This window comes from Palaemon carinicauda, unplaced genomic scaffold (assembly GCF_036898095.1).
Source record: "Palaemon carinicauda isolate YSFRI2023 unplaced genomic scaffold, ASM3689809v2 scaffold534, whole genome shotgun sequence".
NCBI lineage: Eukaryota > Metazoa > Arthropoda > Malacostraca > Decapoda > Palaemonidae > Palaemon > Palaemon carinicauda.
The window spans coordinates 22,501-34,779 of NW_027171799.1; the positions used below are offsets into that span (position 1 = coordinate 22,501).

At 38.7% G+C, this 12,279-nt stretch overlaps 1 protein-coding gene across 4 annotated transcripts in view; it reads left to right on the forward strand.

The window, feature by feature from the left end:
- LOC137637099 (uncharacterized) overlaps positions 1-12,279 on the forward strand; it is a 42,794-nt gene that overhangs the window by 8,512 nt on the left and 22,003 nt on the right. The window contains exon 1 of one of the 4 annotated variants that reach the window (XM_068369393.1): positions 4,819-4,957. The exons of 1 other annotated variant lie outside the window; for it this stretch is intronic. The gene's annotated coding sequence lies outside the window, so the exon portion shown is untranslated. Of the gene's footprint in view, positions 1-4,818; positions 4,958-12,279 lie in introns of those variants that run through there. 2 more of the 4 variants (XM_068369392.1, XR_011043387.1) reach the window with 2 other exon arrangements.

The window sequence follows — 12,279 nt, forward strand, 5'->3', positions numbered from 1 at the left end:
TATCAGGCCGCCGGATTAGGGTCATTTTCAGAATACTTCGTGGAGGATTCCTCTTCTTTTGATCACTTTCCTTTACGACTTACAAGACCACCTGAAGACTTTGGGGATCGTGGTTAAAGGCTGGGTTCTTCTTAAATAGCCTATTTTATTTATTCCTTCCTATATATGTATTATTTGCAGAAGATTTGGAGGACCCAGGCCTACATAGCTTAGAACTATAAAGCGCGAAGTAGATAGTAAAGGGAGAAGTATTGATTTAAAAGCTCAAGATAGAGACGAATGGCGAAATCTAACCGAGGCCCTTTGCGTCAATATGCGTAGGAGGAGATGATGATGATTATGATATATATATATATATATATATATATATATATATATATATATATATATATATAGCAACTCATTCCCAATAATCCCGCATTGACTGTTATAGTCATATATCGTTAAAAACACATGAGTATATATAGCTTCAAAAGGTAAGAATTGTATTAAAAGATGATATATATAATGCCTATATCCATACAGCAGTATTTACCTTATACATTAATACATAGAAGGATATGAGATATATGTTAATAATACATATTTAGGAAGGATTGAATAAAATAGGCTACTTAATAAGAACCCAACCTTTAACCACGAGCCCCAAGGTCCTAAAAGCAAAACTAATCCTTCCCCACCCCGTGTTTAATCCAGCTTAATTTCAGGTGTTCTTGTTTTAAGAGTTGAAAACACTTTCGATTGAACTATTCCGTTTCCACCACCTCTGCTCACACACATGTACGTACATACATGTATACCCGTACACGCACACACACTGTTGAGCAGTCATAGCGTGGCTACATCAACGTTCCCATGTCCTGTTTATTTGCTTGTTTTATTTATTATTATTATTATTATTATTATTTCGGGCTTCACATACTTTAAAGAACCAGGGCGTAAAAAGACCAACTTAGCACATGTGTAGGTATGTAAATATATATATACACACACACACACACACACACACACACACATATATATATATATATATATATATATATATATATATATATATATATACATATATATATATATATATATATATATATATATATATATATATATATATATATATATCAAACAAATATATCCGCCTCTAGTCCACTGGAGGACAAATGTCTAAGACATGTCCTTATTCACGTCTGGGGTTTGGCAAGTTTTTTGTCACCCCACTGGCCAACTGCGGTATAGTGATGGTGGGAGATTTTTTGTCTGATCGCTCACAGCAAACCAACCTAGTATGGGTGGCTCTGACTCTTTTTATAGCATAGCTATCTTGGTGATCATGGCGATACGCAAACCTTCTCACCATGTTAAGGTATCCACACTCAGAAAGGGTATATATATATATATATATATATATATATATATATATATATATATATATATATATACATATATATATATATATATATATATATATATATATATATATATATATATATATATATATATATATAATATAATTCGTTTTTATCTATACTTACATACATATGTTCGTACCTGGGCTATTTTCCTGGCAATAAGGAGCTTCAGAAAAATAAATAATAAAAATAAAGAAATAATTTATTAACAGGTAAAATTACTTTAAATTGGAAACATAATCAAGCCAGGTGTTAAGATAGCAACAGATGATATAAATAAATTTGAAAAAAAGCCAAAAAAAATTCTTTCTCTTGGTTAAGATTCTTCATCAGAATACCTATAGTATAAATTTTAAAATTCTCTCATATAAAATATACATTTTAGAGAATAGTACTACAAAATACATTTATATATTAGATAAATATGTATTAGATGAAATTAATGTTTAATTTGGCTGTAAAATTAGAAAATATGAAGGGTTTTACTCATCTTGTTTGGTAACACAAGTGGTAAAGCATTTTCCAAGGGTGATGGTGACGTGGCAAAAATAGAATTTGGTGTTATGGCTTATAAAACATTAATAAGCCATTATAAAGGCAATGGTAAGTCTTAAAATATAATATGATTAATCATTTAAGGATATTTCAATCTAGAGACAGCTATATATAAGTAAAAACATTAAAAAATCGAGTTTTATTGTTAGCAGACGAATTTATTTTGGGAAACGAAACTAAATTATTAAAATAAAATATTACTAATTGTCTAATTGCATTTTTAAAACTTAATTTTCAATTTTTTAGATATTGTTCATCTATTCTAATAAATGGTTTATCGATATATATTATTCATAATAGGCTTGTGATCTCAAAAAAATTCATGGACACAGTGATGGTATGGCCACCTGTTGACTGTAAAAGTAACTAAAATATTGCAAAAAATTTTAATAACAGTTGCAACTTTGTATATCAAAGAGGCTATTTTATGCAAGACTTACACTATTTAATCATTGCAATGTAAGACGAATATATTAAGAAATAATATTACTTTTCTTTGGAGTAATAATGTATGCAATTACTGAGAGGAAAAGCATTTAAAAATTGAATTTAAAAAAACTATTAGTAACTTTTGTATCTGAGAGTATTCATTAAAATACCTATTGTCTGCGCTATAGATTTCTTCCTATAAAATATATTTTATGTATGATAATAATACAAAACATATTTATTTCTGTAATAAAATTTTCTTAGCTACTAATAATGATCTATTTGATTGTAAAATTAGAAAATCTTAAAGGTGTTTTGCTAATCATATTTGGTAAAATAAATAGCAGAGGGAATTCTGAAACAGACTCAGCGACTTGTGTTACCAGAAGAAATGAGCGAAATACCTTCAAGATTTTTAATTTTACAATCAAATAGGACTTAAATGGTATCTGAAAGAATTTATAACTTTATATAGATATATTTTATGTTAGTTCTGTACATAAAATATATTTTATATACAAGAATGTTAAAACTTGAACAATAGCTATTTTGATGACTAAAATGGGCAAGGTTGAAGTTGCTAGAAGTGGCTAGTAAATTTTCTATTTTAGTTCTCTTTTCAGTATTTGCCTTCAAAATTGGATATATTATAACTCCAAATAAAAGTAATTTTATTTTCTAATATATTCTTCCTATATTGCAATGATACAATAGTCCATGTCTTGCACAAAATACCTTCTTTAGATATACAAAGTTGCAAGATAGTATCAAATATGTGTCTACATAAATAGTTACTTTTACTGCCAATAGGTGTCCATACCATCGCTGTGTCCATGAATTTCTTGAGATTACGAACCTATAATGAATAATAAATATATATAAATCATTTAATAGAATACAGGAACAGTAGTATCAAAATTAAAGCTGAAATTTGCATGATAGAATGGGCCAATTTATAAGATATTGTTTTCTTAATTTAGTTTTGTTTCCCTAAATAAATTCGTCTGCTAATAATAAATCTCTATTTCTAAGGTTTTCATCTATATATAGCTACCTTTAAGATGGAATATCCCTTAATGATTAACTATATTAAATTCTCAGACTTAAAATTGCCTTTAAAATGGTATATTAATGTTTTATAAGCCATAACACCAAATTCTTTTTTTGCCACATTACCAAACTAGATGACTAAAAACCCTTTAATATTTCTAATTTTACAGTCAAATAAAACAATAATGGGATCTAATGCACTTTATTTCTTAAATATAATTGTATTTTGTAGCATTATTTTATAAAAAAGATATTTTATCTGAAAGAATTTGGAAGCTTAGACAATAGTTTTTTCTTTTAATGATGGATTCTTACCAAGAGAAAATTTGGCATCAGTCTCTTCTAATATATTTGTATTATCAATTTATATATATATATATATATATATATATATATATATATATATATATATATATATATATATATATATATATATTAAGAATTGAATATATTACGCCAAATAAAAATAATTTTACTTTTTAAATATATTCGTCCCGTATTATTATTATTATTATTATTATTATTATTAGCTAAGCTACAACCCTAGTTGGAAAAGCAGGATGCTATAAGGCATATATGGGCTCCAACAGGGAAAAATAGCCCAGTGAGGAAAGGAAATAATGAAATAAATAGAATAGTGTGCTTAAGTGTACCTTCAAGCAAAGGAACCCCGTCTTGGATTAGAGTTCTCTTGCTTGAGGGTACACTCAGGCACACTATTCTATCTTATTTCTTTTCCTCTTATTTTTTTTAATTTTTCATAGTTTATACATGAAATATATGTTCTAATGTTGTTACTGTTCCAGAAGTGTTTTATTTCAATTGCTCATTACTTCTCTTTTAGTTTATTTATTTCCTTTCCTCACTGGGCTATTTTTTCCTGATGGAGCCCCTGGGCTTATAGCATCCTTCTTTTCCAACTAGGGTTGTAGCTTAGCCAATAATAATAATAATAATGATAATAATAATAATCTGGTTAGTCAAAGTCCCAGTAGCACTCTAGTGGTAGTATCTCGACGGGTGGCAGGTACGTTGGCCAACCTACTACCTGCTGTGAAATAATGTCGAATTTAAATTTTAATCTAGACAGCATTTTGCACTACTGAAAATTCGTTGATAATTAATTATATTAATTTTTAAGATCATGCCATTCATTTAAAACTGAAATCTAGTGTTTTATATGCCAGAATGAAAGGATAATGTTGAAGCTGTAACGACAAATTTAATATTAATTGGATGAAATATGACATATTAAAGATATTTTTAATATATCATTGTGATTTACGAAAGTATATGATAGATAAATGGTTTAAAACAAGGTCTATAGACCTTGGTTTAAAATAGTGTTCCCTTCGTGGCTCGCAAGTCTGTTGGAACGTTTCCTTCGTGGCTCGCAAGGCTGTTGGAACGTTGACAAAAATGTAAACAAAGTCACGTGACCTAACATGTGTGTAGTAATGTTGTGCGGCAAGTTTCGTTCAAGAAAACCGTGTCTCTCCTGCTACAATTAGCTTATTGTAAGTATTTTCACGCAATTAATTATTGTTTTTAAACATCCAAAGGATAAACTAACATCTCAGTGTACGGTCTAAGACGTACTATTCGGTATTTGCTGGCAAAGACAAGTCTAATCGAGAATCAGTCTCCTGGTAAGTTGGTACGGGATTGTCTACAATTGTGATGTTTAACAAAGTTTTACTGTTGTGTTTCTACCGATGGCTGGTATAAGCTAAGGCCATCCCAGAAGATGGCCATTGTACATTAAATTACTCTGCTGATTATAAATAATACTTTGGTTTATGAATAGCACGTAATACGACTAGCCAACAATGCCACCTGTCATCTCTTGGACCACCCTACCGTAGATTTAAATTGCTCATGCTATGGCCGCGATTATATTTATGAAGTAGGAGAAACCATTTTAAAGTAGATTTATTCAACCTACGTCATTTTTATATGAAAAGCAACCATAGTGACTTATTTTTCGTAATTGTAGTAGCAGTTTATTTCAGTCTTGGTATTGGCCTTACTTTAGGTATCCAAATTGTGATTGTGAATGGGTTATGGACAGTAAAGGTTTCAAAGGCTGCTCATGAACGGCAGAGGCAAGGGACAGTGACAATGTTCTAGACTAAAGACTGACCATATATACTTATGAACTTCGCCCAAGGTAGGACGAAGGGGGCCAGGCAATGGCTGCTGATAACTCAGCAGTTAAACCTATAGGCTCTCCCAAACCCCCCCATCCTTAGCTCACAAGGATGGTGAGGTTGCAGTGACCAAAGGAACTAACGAGTTTGAGCTGGACGCAAACCCCAGTCTGGCATTCACCAGTCAGCGACGTTACTCCATCGGCCATCACAACCCTAAGCCTATGCTAATTACCTAAATAGTTTATTGATGAATTTTACCTTTAGTATTTACCTTAAGTGTGGTCATATGGTACCTGAATAGGTTAATTTGACTAATACCAAAGCTTAACTTGGTATAGGTGGGCAAAGCCTACCCAGGAAATAAGTTGGGATTACCCTATACTGGTTAGGTGGTTTGGGTTATAATAGGTTTTGCTTCTCTGTACTTTACTTGTTATTGTAGATTCCATGCTATATCTTTATCCCTAAACCAACCATAGTTTAAGCTGTAAATTTACCCCCATTCCTTATCTGCTCCTACTTTTAAGTCTTCTCCTGTATCCCTGCTCCTATTTCCTGCATTCTTGCTTTCCATTCTATTTTGAGTTTACTTTCTTTTATGCTGCTTTGTCATTTTCTCTACATCAGGTATAATATTCATTTTGTATTTTCTAAATTTGTTTCACTTAATAAAAATAAACCTATTATTTTCATTAGGTCTTCCTCGTAGGCTTGTTGGAGCTCAATGAATTCATTCCTTTTATATATTCCTGGCAAAAAACAAATAATGGTTTAAATGACCTTCAATTCTCATTGCTAGACTATAGAGGCCAAATTTTGTGAAGATGCCCCATGCAGTGTCATTCCCGATACAAACGTTGTCTCTTGCGTGATAACGCAGGGTAACCAGACGTCCCGTATTAGACGTTATTGTACCATATTTATGAAATTTGTCCTGTGTCCCATATCAACCATCTTTGGGTCCCGTATTTTAAAGATGTGAAAAAATATTTATTTTAGTGAAATTTTTAAAAATATTTTTATAAGGATTATGGAAAGGCTTGCATCATAATATCCTTTAAAACTGCAAAACATGCTTGATTGCAATGTTCTGATGCCTCGATATATTTAATGAATGTAGCCAAGTCTCTGCGTGTGTAACTTTACGAAAGTTGTTCAACTACCTCTCCAATTTAAGTATCCCTTATTTCTAAGTCTGGCTACCCTGGAGGACACAGGTATCTAATGTAGGCTTAATACTCTATAGTATGTACATGGAGTTCTAGGTTTTGATTCCTAAGGGTGCTGATAAGAACTTGAAATATTGACCAGAATGTCACCTTATTAGTTATTTACCTCTGCCAACAAATTTGGAAGGAGGTTATGTTTTATCCCCTGTTTGTTTGTTTATCTGTTAACAGTTCCCTGGCTACAATTTTAATCATAGAGTAATGAAACTTGCAGGGATTACCTGTTGTGTATAAAGCTGGCAATTATTAAATTTTGTAAGGTCAAGGTCACGGTCAAGCAAACGGTCCAATATGTTATTTTTATTAATAAAATAAATTTTTGAATATACTTACCCGATAATCATGTAGCTGTCAACTCCGTTGCCCGACAGAATTCTATGGAGGGATACGCCAGCTATCACAATACTAGAAGGGGGTGTATTTACCAGCGCCACCTGTGGCCAGGTACTCAAGTACTTCTTGTTAACACCTCCTCAATTATTCCTCGGTCCACTGGTTCTCTATGGGGAGGAAGGGAGGGTCGATTAAATCATGATTATCGGGTAAGTATATTCAAAAATTTATTTTATTAATAAAAATAACATTTTTCAATATTAAACTTACCCGATAATCATGTAGCTGATTCACACCCAGGGGGGTGGGTGAAAAACCAGTGTACAAGACTAAAGGATAGCTAAGTATCCCGTATTTCATATAATCAGTTATCCACAATAACAATGAAATAATAAGTACCTGGTAAGGAAGTCGACTTGAACCGTTACTCTGCCTTTAATAAGATCGACTTCCTTACTGAGCGCAGCGTTCCTCTTGGGAGGCTGAATCAACTCAAAGGTGCTAAAGTATACAGGGCTGCAACCCATACTAAAGGACCTCATCACAACCTTTAACCTTGGCGCTTCTCAAGAAAGAATTGACCACCCGCCAAATCAACAAGGATGTGGAAGGCTTCTTAGCCGACCGTACAACCCATAAAAAGTATTCAAGAGAAAGGTTAAAAAGTTATGGGATTATGGGAATGTAGTGGCTGAGCCCTCGCCTACTACTGCATTCGTTGCTACGAATGGACCCAGGGTGTAGCAGTACTCGTAAAGAGACTGGACATCTTTGAGATAGAATGATGCGAACACTGACTTGCTTCTCCAATAGGTTGCATCCATAACACTCTGCAGAGAACGGTTCTGTTTGAAGGCCACTGAAGTAGCCACAGCTCTCACTTCATGTGTCCTTACCTTCAGCAAAGCAAGGTCTTCTTCCTTCAGATGAGAATTTGCTTCTCTAATCAGAAGCCTGATGTAGTAAGAAACTGAGTTCTTAGACATTGGTAGAGAAGGCTTCTTGATAGCACACCATAAGGCTTCTGATTGTCCTCGTAATGGTTTTGACCTTCTTAGATAGTACTTAAGAGCTCTAACTGGGCAAAGTACTCTCTCCAGTTCGTTCCCCACCATGTTGGACAGGCTTGGGATCTCGAACGACTTAGGCCAAGGACGGGAAGGAAGCTCGTTTTTAGCCAAAAAACCGAGCTGCAAGGAACATGTAGCCGTTTCAGATGTGAAACCTATGTTCCTGCTGAAGGCGTGGATCTCACTTACTCTTTTACCTGTTGCTAAGCACACGAGGAAAAGAGTTTTTAATGTGAGGTCCTTAAAAGAGGCTGATTGGAGCGGTTCAAATCCTGATGACATTAGGAACCTTAGGACCACGTCTAGATTCCAGCCTGGAGTGGACAACCGACGTTCCTTTGAGGTCTCAAAAGACCTAAGGAGGTCCTGTAGATCTTTGTTGGAGGAAAGATCCAAGCCTCTGTGGCGGAAAACCGCTGCCAACATACTTCTGTAACCCTTGATCGTAGGAGCTGATAGGGATCTTACGTTCCTTAGATGTAACAGGAAGTCAGCAATCTGGGTTACAGTGGTACTGGTTGAGGAAACTGCATTGGCCTTGCACCAGCTTCGGAAGACTTCCCATTAAGACTGATAGACTCTGAGAGTGGATGTCGTCCTTGCTCTGGCAATCGCTCTGGCTGCCTCCTTCGAAAAGCCTCTAGCTCTTGAGAGTCTTTCGATAGTCTGAAGGCAGTCAGACGAAGAGCGTGGAGGTTTGGGTGTACCTTCTTTACGTGAGGTTGACGCAGAAGGTCCACTCTAGGAGGAAGAGTCCTGGGAACGTCGACCAGCCATTGCAGTACCTCGGTGAACCATTCTCTCGCGGGCCAGAGGGGAGCAACCAACGTCAGCCGTGTCCCTTTGTGAGAGGCGAACTTCTGAAGTACCTTGTTGACAATCTTGAACGGCGGGAATGCATACAGGTCGAGATGGGACCAATCCAGCAGAAAGGCATCCACGCGAACTGCTGCTGGGTCTGGAATCGGAGAACAATACAAGAGGAGCCTCTTGGTCATCGAGGTAGCGAAAAGATCTATGGTTGGCTGACCCCACAGGGCCCAAAGTCTGCTGCAAACATTCTTGTGAAGGGTCCACTCTGTGGGGAAGACCTGACCCTTCCGGCTGAGGCGATCTGCCATGACATTCATATCGCCCTGAATGAGCCTCGTTACCAGCGTGAGCTTTCGATCTTTTGACCAAATGAGGAGGTCCCTTGCGATCTCGAACAACTTCCTCGAATGAGTCCCTCCCTGCTTGGAGATGTAAGCCAAGGCTGTGGTGTAGTCGGAGTTCACCTCCACCACCTTGTTAAGCTGGAGGGACTTGAAGTTTATCAAGGCCAGATGAACTGCCAACAACTCCTTGCAATAGATGTGAAGTGTCCTTTGCTCCTGATTCCATGTTCCCGAGCATTCCTGTCCGTCCAGTGTCGCACCCCAGCCCGTGTCCGATGCGTCCGAGAAGAGACGGTGGTCGGGGGTCTGAACAGCCAATGGTAGACCTTCCTTGAGAAGAATGCTGTTCTTCCACCACGTTAGAGTAGACCTCATATCTCGGAAACAGGAACTGAGCCCGTCTCTAGCGTCATGTCCTTTATCCAGTGAGCAGCTAGATGATACTGAAGGGGGCGGAGGTGGAGTCTCCCTAACTCGATGAACAGGGCCAGCGATGAAAGTGTCCCTGTTAGACTCATCCACTGCCTGACTAAGCATCGGTTCCTTCTCAGCATGCTCTGGATGCATTCTAGGGCTTGGAAGATCCTTGGGGCTGACGGACAAGTCCGAAAAGCTCGACTCTGAAGATCCATACCCAAGGAGACAATGGTCTGGGATGGAACGAGCTGAGACTCCTCAAAATTGACCAGGAGGCCCAGTTCCTTGGTCAGATCCATAGTCCATTTGAAAATCTCCAGACAGCGACGACTTGTGGGAGCTCTTAAAAGCCAGTCGTCTGACGGAGCCGGACACAAGATCATGATACTGCTGCACAGTCTGTAAACTGTCAATCATGGGCAAGCGAGGAAGTACAGTGACAACCCGAATCTGTCTAGACTGTCTGGGTCGTACAGACAACTCCTTAACGGGTTGCTGAGGTTGCCGCACTGCGTCACAACAAGTCCCTTCTGTTGGTTGTTGAACGTCTTCCCCGTGACACATTGACTCCGTAAACAAAAAATCCTCTAACAAGGACTAAGCTTGGACTGCATGTCATGCAACACAGCTCAAGGTCTATGGGAGCAGGTGTGGTAACAGACGGGATTAGCGGCTGAAGTGGAACCATTACCTTCCCTGTAAGCATGTTATGCTTAAATAAAAGTCCATAAGAGGTTATGCAGCTAAAGGCTCCCTCCAAATGACAGAGTCCTCAAGGGAATATCAGAAGGAGGGAGAAAAGAACTTTCTCATCTACAGGGACCTTATCCTAGAAAAGCTAAGTTCTCTGAGTGAGGGTTCACTGGTGCAAAAGCAGCAGACTAGAAGGCAACGTTATGAAACTGCTTGACAGTCTAGTGAGTTGGCAACAACCCAAGATGTGTTGAGAAGCATGCGGTAAGGTATGCAGAGCATGATGTATGCAGAGTATGCTGTATGCAGAGCATGCTGTATGTAGAGCATGTTGTATGCAGAGCATGCTGAATGCAGAGCATGCTGTATGCAGAGCATGTTGTATGCAGAGCATGCTGAATGCAGAGCATGCTGTATGCTGAGCATGTAGTAAGCAGAGCCTGCTGTAAGCAGAGCCTGCTGTAAGGAAAGCAGAGCGTGTGCATGGCGTTTAACATTTCTCAGAAATTCCATGACCAGTGCTAGAGTGCTTTATGCATGCTTGCATGGGGTTTAAACCATGGTATGAAAATGGAGGTAAGGTATGCTGAACAGCCGAGTCAGAACGAGCTGGAACAACAATAGTTGTGGTTTCCTCTTCAAGACTCCGATGAGGGAACACCTGAGGCTCAGTCTGCAAAGGCTGAATAAAAGACAAGCAGAAGGAAGGCGCATGGGTGGAGGAGGCTGACTCCTAGCATGAGTGGTTGAACCCAAGGGTTGCGCTTGCTGAGCGGTTGGCGGAAGCGGAGTAGCAAGTTCCAGTTCCTGTGGTGTGAGCGGAGCGCGATGAGGAAGAGGCTGCGCAGAACAAGGTAAATGTCTCGCAAGCTGAGGCTCCTGAGGCGCAAGGCTAAGGTGTTGTGGTGCTTGCCTTGTGGAGGGTTGAGCTCGCTGCAGCGAGAGCTGAGGAGACTGACTCATGGACGGGAGAGGTTGTTGTACCTCAACCGAGTGTTGCATCACTGGTGGAGCAGCAAGTGGAGGCGGAGGAAGAGAGGTATAATCCTCCTGAACCCAATGTAAAGGTTGCCTTAAGGAAGGCGGAGGCTGAACACCACAGGGAACAGCAAACTCAGCACGTGGCTCAACATCGTACGCCTGGCAGGTGGAACTGCTGGCAGGTGGTACTGCGATCAGGCGGAGCGAGTGTAGGTGGAGGGAGTGTAGGCGGAGGCGGAGGAGCAACACTCTCAGCCCGACACTCACGCATCAAGTCCGAAAGCTGTGCTTGCATGGACTGTAGTAGAGTCCACAACATCGTACGCCTGGCAGATGGTACTGCGATCAGGCGGAGCGAGTGTAGGTGGAGGGAGTGTAGGCGGAGGCGGAGGAGCAACACTCTCAGCCCGACACTCACGCATCAAGTCCGAAAGCTGTGCTTGCATGGACTGTAGTAGAGTTCACAACATCGTACGCCTGGCAGGTGGTACTGTGATCAGGCGGAGCAATCATAGGCGGGGGGGAGTGTAGGCGGAGGCGGAGGCGCAACACTCTCAGCCCGACACTCACGCATCAAGACCGAAAGTTGTGACTGTATGGACTGCAGTAGAGTTAACTTGGGGTCGGCAGACACTAAGTTCTGCTGAGGTAAAGCCTTAACAGCAGAGATCTGTTGTGGCAGAACCTTACTCCTCTTAGGCGGAGTGAGATCAACTGATGACTGAGGAGAGTCAGAGCTAACCCAATGACTGCATTCGGGTTGTGAACTTTAACTTCGTACGTCTGGCATAGGTCTGGACTTAACG